We start from the raw sequence: 10384 nt of genomic DNA, 5'->3' as shown, positions 1-10384 counted from the left end.
AGCTTAACCTGGTAGACCAGGTTCTCCTTAGGGTTGTTTTGAGGATCTTGGGCTTTAACTTGATGTGTTGGGGAAGCATTGAGGGCTTAAGTAGGGTAGAATTATTGCTCTATTTGTTTTTTAGGTAGACCACATTTTGTAGAATAGACTTGTAAGGAGGCGTGATTTTGGACATAGGACCATTAGCAGACGAATGTCCCATCTGAGTGAGAGAAGTTGAAGGTCTAAAACAAAAGCAGCAATTAAAGTGAAGAAGGGGACTTGGAATTGACTCTGTTAAGGAGGAAAAATCATCAGGACCTGATATTGGGAAATGGGTCTGTGGTTGGGTCACCAACTAAAATAAAGAGTTCAAGGGGTGGAGGTGTACTGAAGGATCTTGATGATGTTTTCAATTTTGAGCACTATTGAGTTCGCAATTGGACTATCCTGCAAGTATTTGCATATGAGATGGTTGAATTTGAAGGAGACATCATGGAAAGACATAACTATTGTATTTGTCAGTATATGGTGATGTTACAGTTATGAGAGTGAATGAGATAATTAAGAAAGCACATAGAAGCCCTGTAGATCATTAAGCATAATATATACTGAATAAGATAGATGCCTTGTATGTGCAAACGTGATGTTAAAATGGCTCAGAAAAGGTCAAGATAAAAAATAATTTTTTGGAGGGTGAATGGGATGAAGAAAAGTTTAAAAGCAGCACATACAGTGGGCCTTTGAGAGTGAGGAAAATTTTAATCATGGAAGAAAATTAAAATATTAATATAATTAATATAAATATTAAAGATATATTCCACAAAAAGAGGAAAAAATCTGCAAAAGTGGGAAATTGTGGGGTGTGTATGGGAAGCTACACACAATATGATTTTGCTTGAGTAATGAATACAAGAGTAAAGAAAGATTAAGTGTGAAAAGCTATGTTGGATCCGGAACCTGCACATACGGTTTTTCATTACGTCATTGTTTCCCTTCTATTTAGATATTTCAGAGACTCTGAGAACTTTTGAAAGTATATAAGAGTTTATTTTTCTCCCACCATTCTAAGTCATTCCTTCCAGACAGTCAGAGCCACCTGTGCTTGAACAGGTGCTTAGAAACTTCTGAAGTTGTTTCATCTATTTTACAACCTTTCTAATTGTTAGCTTTTTCATGATTTCATTATTTAAGCTTGTGGCTCACTCTCACTTCTTTCTAGTTGGATTCTCTGTATATACAAGAAGGTTAAGATATTAATTTCTTTTTTTTTTTCCTTTTTGTCTTTTTTACTGACCGGTAACGGGATCGCAACCCTCGGTGTTGCGCCCGCACCGCGCTCAGCCAGTGAGCGGGAACCGGTCTCCACATGGGATCCGAACCCTCGGTGGGAGCGCCGCCGCGCTCCCAAGCGTTGCACTCTCCAGTGTGCCACCGGTCCGGCCCAAGATATTAATTTCTTAATAGCACTCTTTATCAGTAATTTTTCAATCAGTTTTGAATTCACCTTCCTGTGCTGTCATCCAATCTACATTTTTCCATTTTGACCATAAAGAACATTAACGTTGTCAAATATATTGCAAAAATCAAGACACATTATGCTTACAGCATTTTTTAACTTATCAAAACTAAAATTGAAGTGAATTTAATGCAGTTTATTCTTAGTGATATAGTGCTGCTTTCTGTTAATCTCCTTTCTCTTGAGTACATCTTTTTAGGCCATCTAATTAATAACTAAATTTACACTTTTTTCAGGTTCTCAGTATAAAATTACTGATTCGTACTAACGTTTTCTCTTTTTGAAAATAAGAGCAATAGTTTGATGGGTTTTAAGACCTGGCTATCTAGCTTATTTATGCTTGCTGAAATTCTTGTCACCAATTTATTGCTAATAGATCCCTTACATTTATAAACTCGTAAATCACCATTTTAACAATTATTCAAATAGATTTGCACAGACATTTGTGGATACTGAATAATTTAGAAACCAAGCATGATTCTAATGTTTGTAGTTTTTATCCGTCTATCAGTCCATCCATCCGTCCATCCACCCATCCATCTATCTGGATTTATTAAGCCTCTACTGTGTGTCAGGCACACAGTATATAGGCACAGAGGCGTAAGGTATATTGGTGAGTAGGGCAGACATGTCTATATCCTCATGGGTCTTACTCTATTAGAATTTTCAGATTTCAAGCAGTAATGAAAAGCAGTATGGAAAATGGTTTTAAACACCAGTGAAAATGGTTACCTGCTCAGGTTGGAGGAAGGATAACAGAGGAGGGTGGGCGAGGGTTCAGTAGAAAACTGTATGTGTTTGATGACTCCTCTAGCATTCCCTGACCTCCAAGACTGAGGTCACTGGACACGATCAACTCAAATTCTGATCTTCTGCTGGGCAGCAAAGCAAGAGTTCTTCTCTGGAGGCTGCACTGGACTCCACCTAAACTGGAGAGTGTGAAAATTAGGGGATGGGGGTGGAGTGGGAGGAGCCAGAGCCTGAAGCTTCTGAGATGGGCAGGAAGGAGTTTTGACTTATGCCTCATGCGGACGGAAAGTGAAAAGCAAATAGATATAAAAACAATTTCATACTACTTCCCAAATTTAATTACTAGGATAAAATATTCTTTTTATAGAATTGAGAGAAAGCTGGCTAGTTAAGCAATTCAACTTTTGGAAATGATTTGATTTGGGTTAGACTTTTGTATTTATATATGCAGATATGTGTGGTATTTTGCTATATTTACATAGTTTTAAGCTCTTTGATAGCTGAATTGAAATTGATAGGTAGGAGCAAGATTTTTAGAACTGAGCAGGTTATTGTCCTGTGTAAATTCTCTAGACTACCATGCAGACTCACCCAGTGTTCATATACCACAAAAGGGTGTCTTTCCTGCCTAAGATTTGTTGTATATCTTATTCTGGGATTTTATACAGGCCATTTCAGCTTTGTATTGTTTCCTTTAAACATTTCATAAGAGGCAGTATTTCCTATTCTCTATTGCTATAAAAACTGTGAAAATACCTGCCACCCATTTATTTATTTATTGAAGCATAATTGTTTATACATATTTTGGGGGTACAGTTTTGACTATCATTATTTGTGTACAATATTTAATGATCAAATCATTATTAGCATATTTGTTATTATGAATCGTAATTATTCTTTGTGTCAATTACCCAATTTCTCCCTAACCCCTCTCTCTCACCCCTTTCTCGCCTCTAGTAACCGTAGATTTGTTCTTTCCTTCTGAAAGTTCAACATATTATTGTGGTCTTTCTTTTTCATTTTTTCTGTTCTCTTTTTTTAGCATCCACTTATGAGAGAGGACATGCGGTATTACTCTTTCTGTGTCTGGCTTATTTCACTTAACATAATTTTCTCCAAGCTCATCCATGTTGCTGCAAATAGCAAATTTCATTCTTTTCTATGGCAGAGCAGTATTCCATTGTATATGTATGCCACATTTTCCTCTTTCAGTTGTTTGTCAATGGACATTTAGGTTGGTTCCATGTTTTAGCTATTGTATATGGAGCTGTGATGAACATGGGAATGCAGGCATAACTTCAACATGATGATTTCTGTCCCTTTGGGTATATACCCAAAAGTGGGATTACTGGGTCATATTGTAGTTCTATCTGTAGTTGAAAAACCTCATACTGTTTTCTATAACAGCTGTGCTAATTTACAGTCCCACCAACAGTGTAGAAGAGTTTGCTTTTCTCCACACTCTCACCAGCATTTGTTATTCTCAATCTTTTTAATAATGGCCAGTCTAACTGGGGTGAGATGATATCTCAATGTGGTTTTGATTTGCATTTCCCTGATGATTCATGGTATTGAGCATTTTTTCCATGTACCTGTTGGCCATTTGTAAGTCTTCCTTTAAAAAAGGTCTATTCAACTCCTTCGCCCATTTTTTAATTGGATTATTGGTTTTTATTTATTTATTTATTTTGCTATAAAGTTGTTTGGGTTGCTAATATATTCTGGATATTAATCCCTTGTCAGATGTGTAGTTTGCAAATATTTTCTCCCACTGTGTAGGTTGTTTTTCTGCTGTTGATTGTTTCCTTTGCTGTGCAGAAGATTTTTAGTTTGATATAATCCCATTTGTTTGTTTTTTCTTTTGTTGCTTGTACTTTTGGGGTCTTATTCATAAAATCTTTGCCAAGTGCTACTTCCTGGAGTGTTTTCTCTATGCTTTCTTTCAGCAGTTTTATGATTTTGGGTCTTATACTTAAATCTTTAATCCATTTTGAGTTGATTTTGGTATATGGTAAGAGATGCAGGTCTAGTTTCATTCTTCTGCATATGGATGTCCAGTTTTCCTAGCACCATTTATTGATGAGGTAGTCTTTTCCCCAGTGCATGTTTTTGTTGCCTTTATCAAAGATCAGTTTCATGCCACCCATTTAAAGAAACAAATGGATGTCTGGAAATTTTCTCTACCTAACACTAGTTTCATATATAAAATTTATTATGTTCTGGCTTTTATGGTGTTTAACACTGGCAAGAAAAATAACTCTCAAAAAAGTAACTAAGACGGTTTGCTCTAGTTCTTCCCATAGTGGAAAGGGATAGAGAAAAGTGATTTATTTATTTTTATTTATTTATTTTTGCTGCTTGGTCAATAAGTTTATCGTCTTTATCTGAGAAACCCTCATAGAAAATTGTTCGGGTTAGCTCTCAGCAGCCTGCTCCAGAGCTCTGAGGAAGCTTGCCTTCTTTTGAGCTACCCGATCTTTCGTCTGGGCAAGGGACATTTGGGGACGGTTCCATCTCTTCTTTTTAACTCTTCCTTGGGCTTCTTCTCATAACTGGATCTCTTGTATAGCAGTATATGAGCTTTCTTATACATCTCCTCCATCATGTCTGGAGCCACGGTGTTCTTTATGTATCGAGAGAATTGTTTCTTATAAGCGTCTTCATTTTCTTCCATTAGGTAACGCATATAATCTGCAATGTTCTGACTCATGATGTGCTTCTGATGCACTTCTGCATTAAATTCCTTGCTCTCAGAACCATAACCATGGAAATGTTTGGTGCTGTGAGGGACACACACAAGCCTCCATCCACTGCTCCCTTCAGGGCCCCCCAAATTTTATTGCCATTGATAGTTCTGGCAAGACCTGCATCCAAATAGCAGGTGAAGGCACCAGGTTGACCATCAATGCTTTCCACATTGTAATCATCTCCAGTCACCTCCACCTGACCTTCACAGATGTTGTCTGTGCCGAACCTATTGAGAAGGCTGCGGGCCAGCAGAAGGGCAGTACAATACGCTGCAGCATATTTTGTCAGGCCAACTTTCACACCATGTTTTGGTAGTTCATGTGCATAAGTTGAGCAGACTATCATGTCCTCTTCTATATGGGCATAAGCAATCTGACAAATGATATCTCTGTTAGTCGCACAAACTATCATCCTGTATTTGGGCGTGTTGTGTTTATTTTTATCCTGGATCACCAAGCATTTTGGAGTATAGTGTTATCCTCTCATCTTCTAAATTTCACTTGGTATCTCTTAAAGTAGGCTTTATTTTTGATGAATTTAACAAACCTCATCCTGCTGAACACAAACCTGAGTCCGTGGCTCAACACAGAGCTGCAGGCCCAGCAGGGCTGGGAAGAAGAAAGAGAAAAGTGATGTTAATGAAGCATTCTCATTACTCTAGACAAAAATTGGCAAACATTTTCCTGGAAAGGGCCAGATAGTAAATATTTTTGGCTTTGTGGGCCATAGAGTCTCTGCTAAAACTACTCAACTCTGTCTCTGGGGTGGGAAAGCAGCCACAGACAGTTTGCAAATGAATGGGACTGACTGTGTTCCAATAAAACTTTATTTACAGAAAAGGCTGCTGGCAGGATTTGGTCTCTCTTCTGTAGTTTTCTCAGCCCTGCTCTAGAACAGAGGTTGGACAGCTATAGCCCTTGGCCAAATCCAGCCTGAGGCCTGTTTTTGTCTGGCCATAGAGCTAAGAATGGTTTTCACATTTTCTAAACTTTGCTAAAAATGGAGGAGACGGTGGAATAGGGGACAAAGGACAGAGGGAGGAGGAGGAGAAGGTTGAGGAAGAGGAGGAGGAAGAGGAAAAAGAAACCTTATGTGGCCCAGAGAACCTAGAATTTTACAGTTTGGACTTCTATGGAAAAAGTCTACTGACTTTTGCTCTAAAAGATTGTTTACTTCTTCCTTGATATTTCAAGTTATGGATTTGATTTTGTGATCATTTTCTATTTCCTCTGCTTACAGTCTCAGTAGTATATAGCAAGAAAGTTTATTGTCAGATAAAATGCAGAATTAATAATTTTAATAATATACTGCATATAAGAAAAAATAATTCTGATAGTTTTCTTCAATCATTTCATTCTTTTAAAATTTAAGATTTTACAGGAAGTTAAAAAAATGTGTTTTATTCTCTTATCTTAAAAATGTTTTTAAATGGGAATATAAAAAACAATTATATATTTCTCCTTAATTCTGTGCCTAAAATTTGGAGTCCCCTCACCTTTATTTGGGACAGAGAATGCTCCATCTATGCCAGGAACTTTTCAGTAATTGTAATGTTCTTTAATGTCAGCCCCAAAATAACACTAGTTAACATTTATTCCTCACTTACTATGTGAAAGACACCATGTTAAATGTTTAATGTACATTTTCTCAGTATTCTAGGAGACAGGTGTGATTATAAGCCCAGGTTTTAAGGCTGAAGAGATCAGGGTGCAAAGAAATTAAGTAACTTGTTTAAGGTAACAGACAGAAATGGGATGTGACCGGGGTTTTGGACAAGTTCCCCAAGTATAGGTCACTTTCAGTTTTCCTTCAGTGCCCTTCAAAGCGAACTCTTATCCTTCACCAATCGCAGTAAACTTTGCTGAATAGATCATGTATACTGAGAGTTATTGAGCTATGATTTCTGCTTTCTAAGGATTTGTTAATATTTCAAAATGATGTTTGAAGTTTAGCAAGTAGAAAAATCCAGTTGCCTTAATAGAATTTAACGAAAAAGGAGGAGTTAGAAAATTAACTGTCTCCTGCTCCTTTGCTCTTCTGTACAGCTAAATCCAATTTCCACCTTCTTAAAGACAGGGTGAAAGTTCCACTTGAAGACTTCCTCTGCCTTTTTCTTTCTGGTGTTTGCAACCGGATAAAATCACGTTTGGCACTTTGAACTTGAGAGGCACATATTTGCTATAAAAAGTATTCACAGTTTCCAGAGTTTCCAAAAGTCCTTTCATTTGTTTGATTTTGGGTTTCAGATATATCTTAGCATTTGTTTGATTTTGGGTTTCAGATATATCTTAAGATGTCATAGTTTAAAAATCGAATTAAAATATAGACAAAGTGGCTGTACTGCTTTTCTATTAATTTGGTGTCTTTTTATTTGGCAGCAAACTTTCTTATCACGTTTTCCCCACATGACTCTGATTATCTGGTTGGGCCTGGAATCCCCATGTACAGTGGGTTGGAACCCATTTTGCCTGGGAACCCCAGTGTAGGTGGCTGAGGCAGTGAGTGCATAGGACTGGAATTTGCTCACTTCAGAGTGATAATTCTCATGCAAATAGTTCTCAGATTTTCAAAAGAAGGGCTTGTCAGCCTTAGACTTTCTAATTGACTCTGTTGGGAATTTACAGTTTTACTGGATTATACACAGAATATCATTTTATAATAAGCAAATGTTCATTCAGAAATAACCCAATTAATGCAGACTTAAAGAAAAATACCATTCTTGGCAAAATCCCTTTCAAACTACCAGTCCTTTCTCTACTTTGTTTCTTTGGTCATTTCGTCTTCATTCAGCAGCTTGTTTTCTGCTGTGTGATAGCTGTGCCAGCGTTCCATCTTATTTTAACAACTACACAAATATAAAAACCACAGCACAAAAATTGTAGCTGGAGCTTCATTTTGTACTATTTAAGAACTGTATTATCATATGTAATTTGTAGTAAATTTGAACAAAAATTTTTAAAAAACCTTTTTTTTTTGCCTTTATTGTTTAGAAATGGTACTTGACATAAACTATTTTTTAAAAAGAATATTTTACCACTCTATGATATGATATATTGTAATTGAATTGCTCCCTCTCTGTTTTCTTGTTTTTTTTTTTTTTTCTTATTTTATCTTCCTTCTGGACATGGGATGAGCTGGATGGTAAGCTTATTTCAGGATAGTTTGTTTTTTATCCTAAGCAAATGATATCTTTTAAACAACACTGGTCATTTTGATCTTTGGAGTATTCTTAGGGCATTGGAATGTGGAGATGTTTATGCCTTGGATTGTTGCTCATTCTGAGCAGTTCCTCTGGGAGAATACAATCTTTTAATTTATTGCCCTTTATATTTACTTATTATTGAGGGATGCTTGCTATACAATATTAAGATGTAATAAGGTATACAGACAGGTTTTATATAATCTTGCCCAATTAGCATTTTAAAATTTTGTCACATTAGAGTTAGTATCCTGCCCCAATTTCCAGATGACAATTTTTCACTGGCAGAGGATGGAAGTAGTGTTCTTCACCCATTTACACAAAAGCCTCTCTGTTTAAATAGCAGACTTAATCTTCCATCAGTGTTTCTATTTCCTAGAGTCCAAACTCAGTTTACTTACTCATGGTTAGATGCTATCGACTTGTGTATTTCCCAAAGGCAACCACATCGGTGTAATATCACAGTGCAATTTTATGGGAGTCTCATTTGGTGCCACAGTAATTCTTTTTGATATACAGTTCACCACTAGGTAGTGTGGTTACAGGTGATGAATTTCTGGCAGAGTCAAAGACCATTATTTTCGTGCTCTCGAGTTTTGTGCTGCATGGGCCACTTGTTGAAGTTTAGAAATATGAAGTTGCACAGATATTTGTTGCTCTGGCCCAGTATGGATATCATAGTCTGGATGGATTTGATATAGATAGACAAATACATGGATAGATAGATATTTAATATTCACTTTTTTCCTGTACTGTCTCCATTTGGAAGGAGCTCAAAGAAGTCACCTTGTTTAATCCTGGCAGTAGACTTTATGCTTTTTATCAAGTACTTCTCATTAGACACGCTATATTTATAATGGTGTACTAGGTTCTATATTTAGAGTATGCTAAATAGCATTTATCCCTGGCCTTGGCCAAATCTTCTGATTTAACCAAATCTGTGCTGTAATTTTTTTTAAACAACAACTCTCCAAAGGAAAACAGCTCACAGTCTCTTAGATTTAATGACTCTTGATCGTAGGAAGCCTTCTAACACAATGAGCAGCCAGCCCACCTTTACTGAGTGCTCACCATGGCCTGACATGGTGCTTGGAGGCTTACATAAATATTACACGATTTTTAAGGCCTTTGGGGAATATGCAACAAATGTCTGCTCTCTTACATGACAGCCCTAGAGGACAGTGTCTATTAACCTCATTTTACAAAGAGGAAAAACAGGCTCTGAGAAGAAAAGTAACACGCCGTACTTCACCCTTAATTTTGTTTCCAATCCTCCGAGTTAGCTGTTACACTTTATGGCTTGAAATCATGAATATAATCTGTTACTCAGGCAGGAATAATAAAACACAGAGACATGACGATGGATTAATAAAGATCTGGTGAGCATTTCTTAAGGAGCAATCACCTTAAGAAATGCTGCTCCCAGGAAAGTAGAAATTACATTCCGAGTCCCATACCTCTACTTTGCTGGTCTGTTTTATTCTTATTAGCCAAGAAGGCCTTAAAATATGCAACAGCACTGCTCTCGAGAACGCCTCTATACTGCTGACTTGTAGCTTTTACCCTTTAAGAATATTTTTGGTTCCTTGTCTTATTATCTTACACCTATATTGAACTGTGTAAGTCACTTACAACCCATCTGACTCATTAGGAATGTGTTTGCTTTTTTCCTCTGCACAAGATATCTTTCTGTATTTTGTTTCTGTCACCAGCAGATTTAGTGATTGGGGAGTGTGGGCTATCACAGCAGGGGTTTTCTTATTTGCTCAATCTTTCTCCTTTTTGCTTTTCATATGGTCTTTATAATTTAAAGTTATTTGAATTTCAACTCCTTTTTATTTTTATTTCATCCTGATTTTTATTTTTAATTTATTTAGCCCTGAATTTAAAAATAACCATTTTGTCATTGTTGCTTTGCTGGATAATTCAGTGATGCTGGGTGTGTGTGTGTGTGTGTTTCTAGGATTGCCCCATGATCTATATGACTCATTTAATGAGGAATTTTAAAGAAACAGCTATTACTGCATTCATTATTACTTAGCAGTCATCAGCTTTGTGCGTAAAATATTTTTTTCTTTGAATACCCTCCATTTCCCCTCTGTGAGGAATTTATTCTCCCCTTGGTGCGTGGGGACAAATTATGTTCATAACAGTCGTTAATGATAATGGGAAGAGTGTATAAATCTTTG

General features: G+C 36.7%; 1 pseudogene; it reads right to left on the bottom strand.

The window, feature by feature from the left end:
- Positions 1-4662: 4662 nt before the first annotated feature.
- Positions 4663-5553, bottom strand: LOC103599606 (annotated as a pseudogene).
- Between the last annotated feature and the right edge of the window lie 4831 nt (positions 5554-10384).

Source organism: Galeopterus variegatus, unplaced genomic scaffold (assembly GCF_000696425.1).
Source record: "Galeopterus variegatus unplaced genomic scaffold, G_variegatus-3.0.2 Scaffold3029, whole genome shotgun sequence".
Classification (NCBI taxonomy): domain Eukaryota; kingdom Metazoa; phylum Chordata; class Mammalia; order Dermoptera; family Cynocephalidae; genus Galeopterus; species Galeopterus variegatus.
Note: the sequence above shows the minus strand (reverse complement) of the source record. Positions and strands in the feature narration are given on the sequence as shown.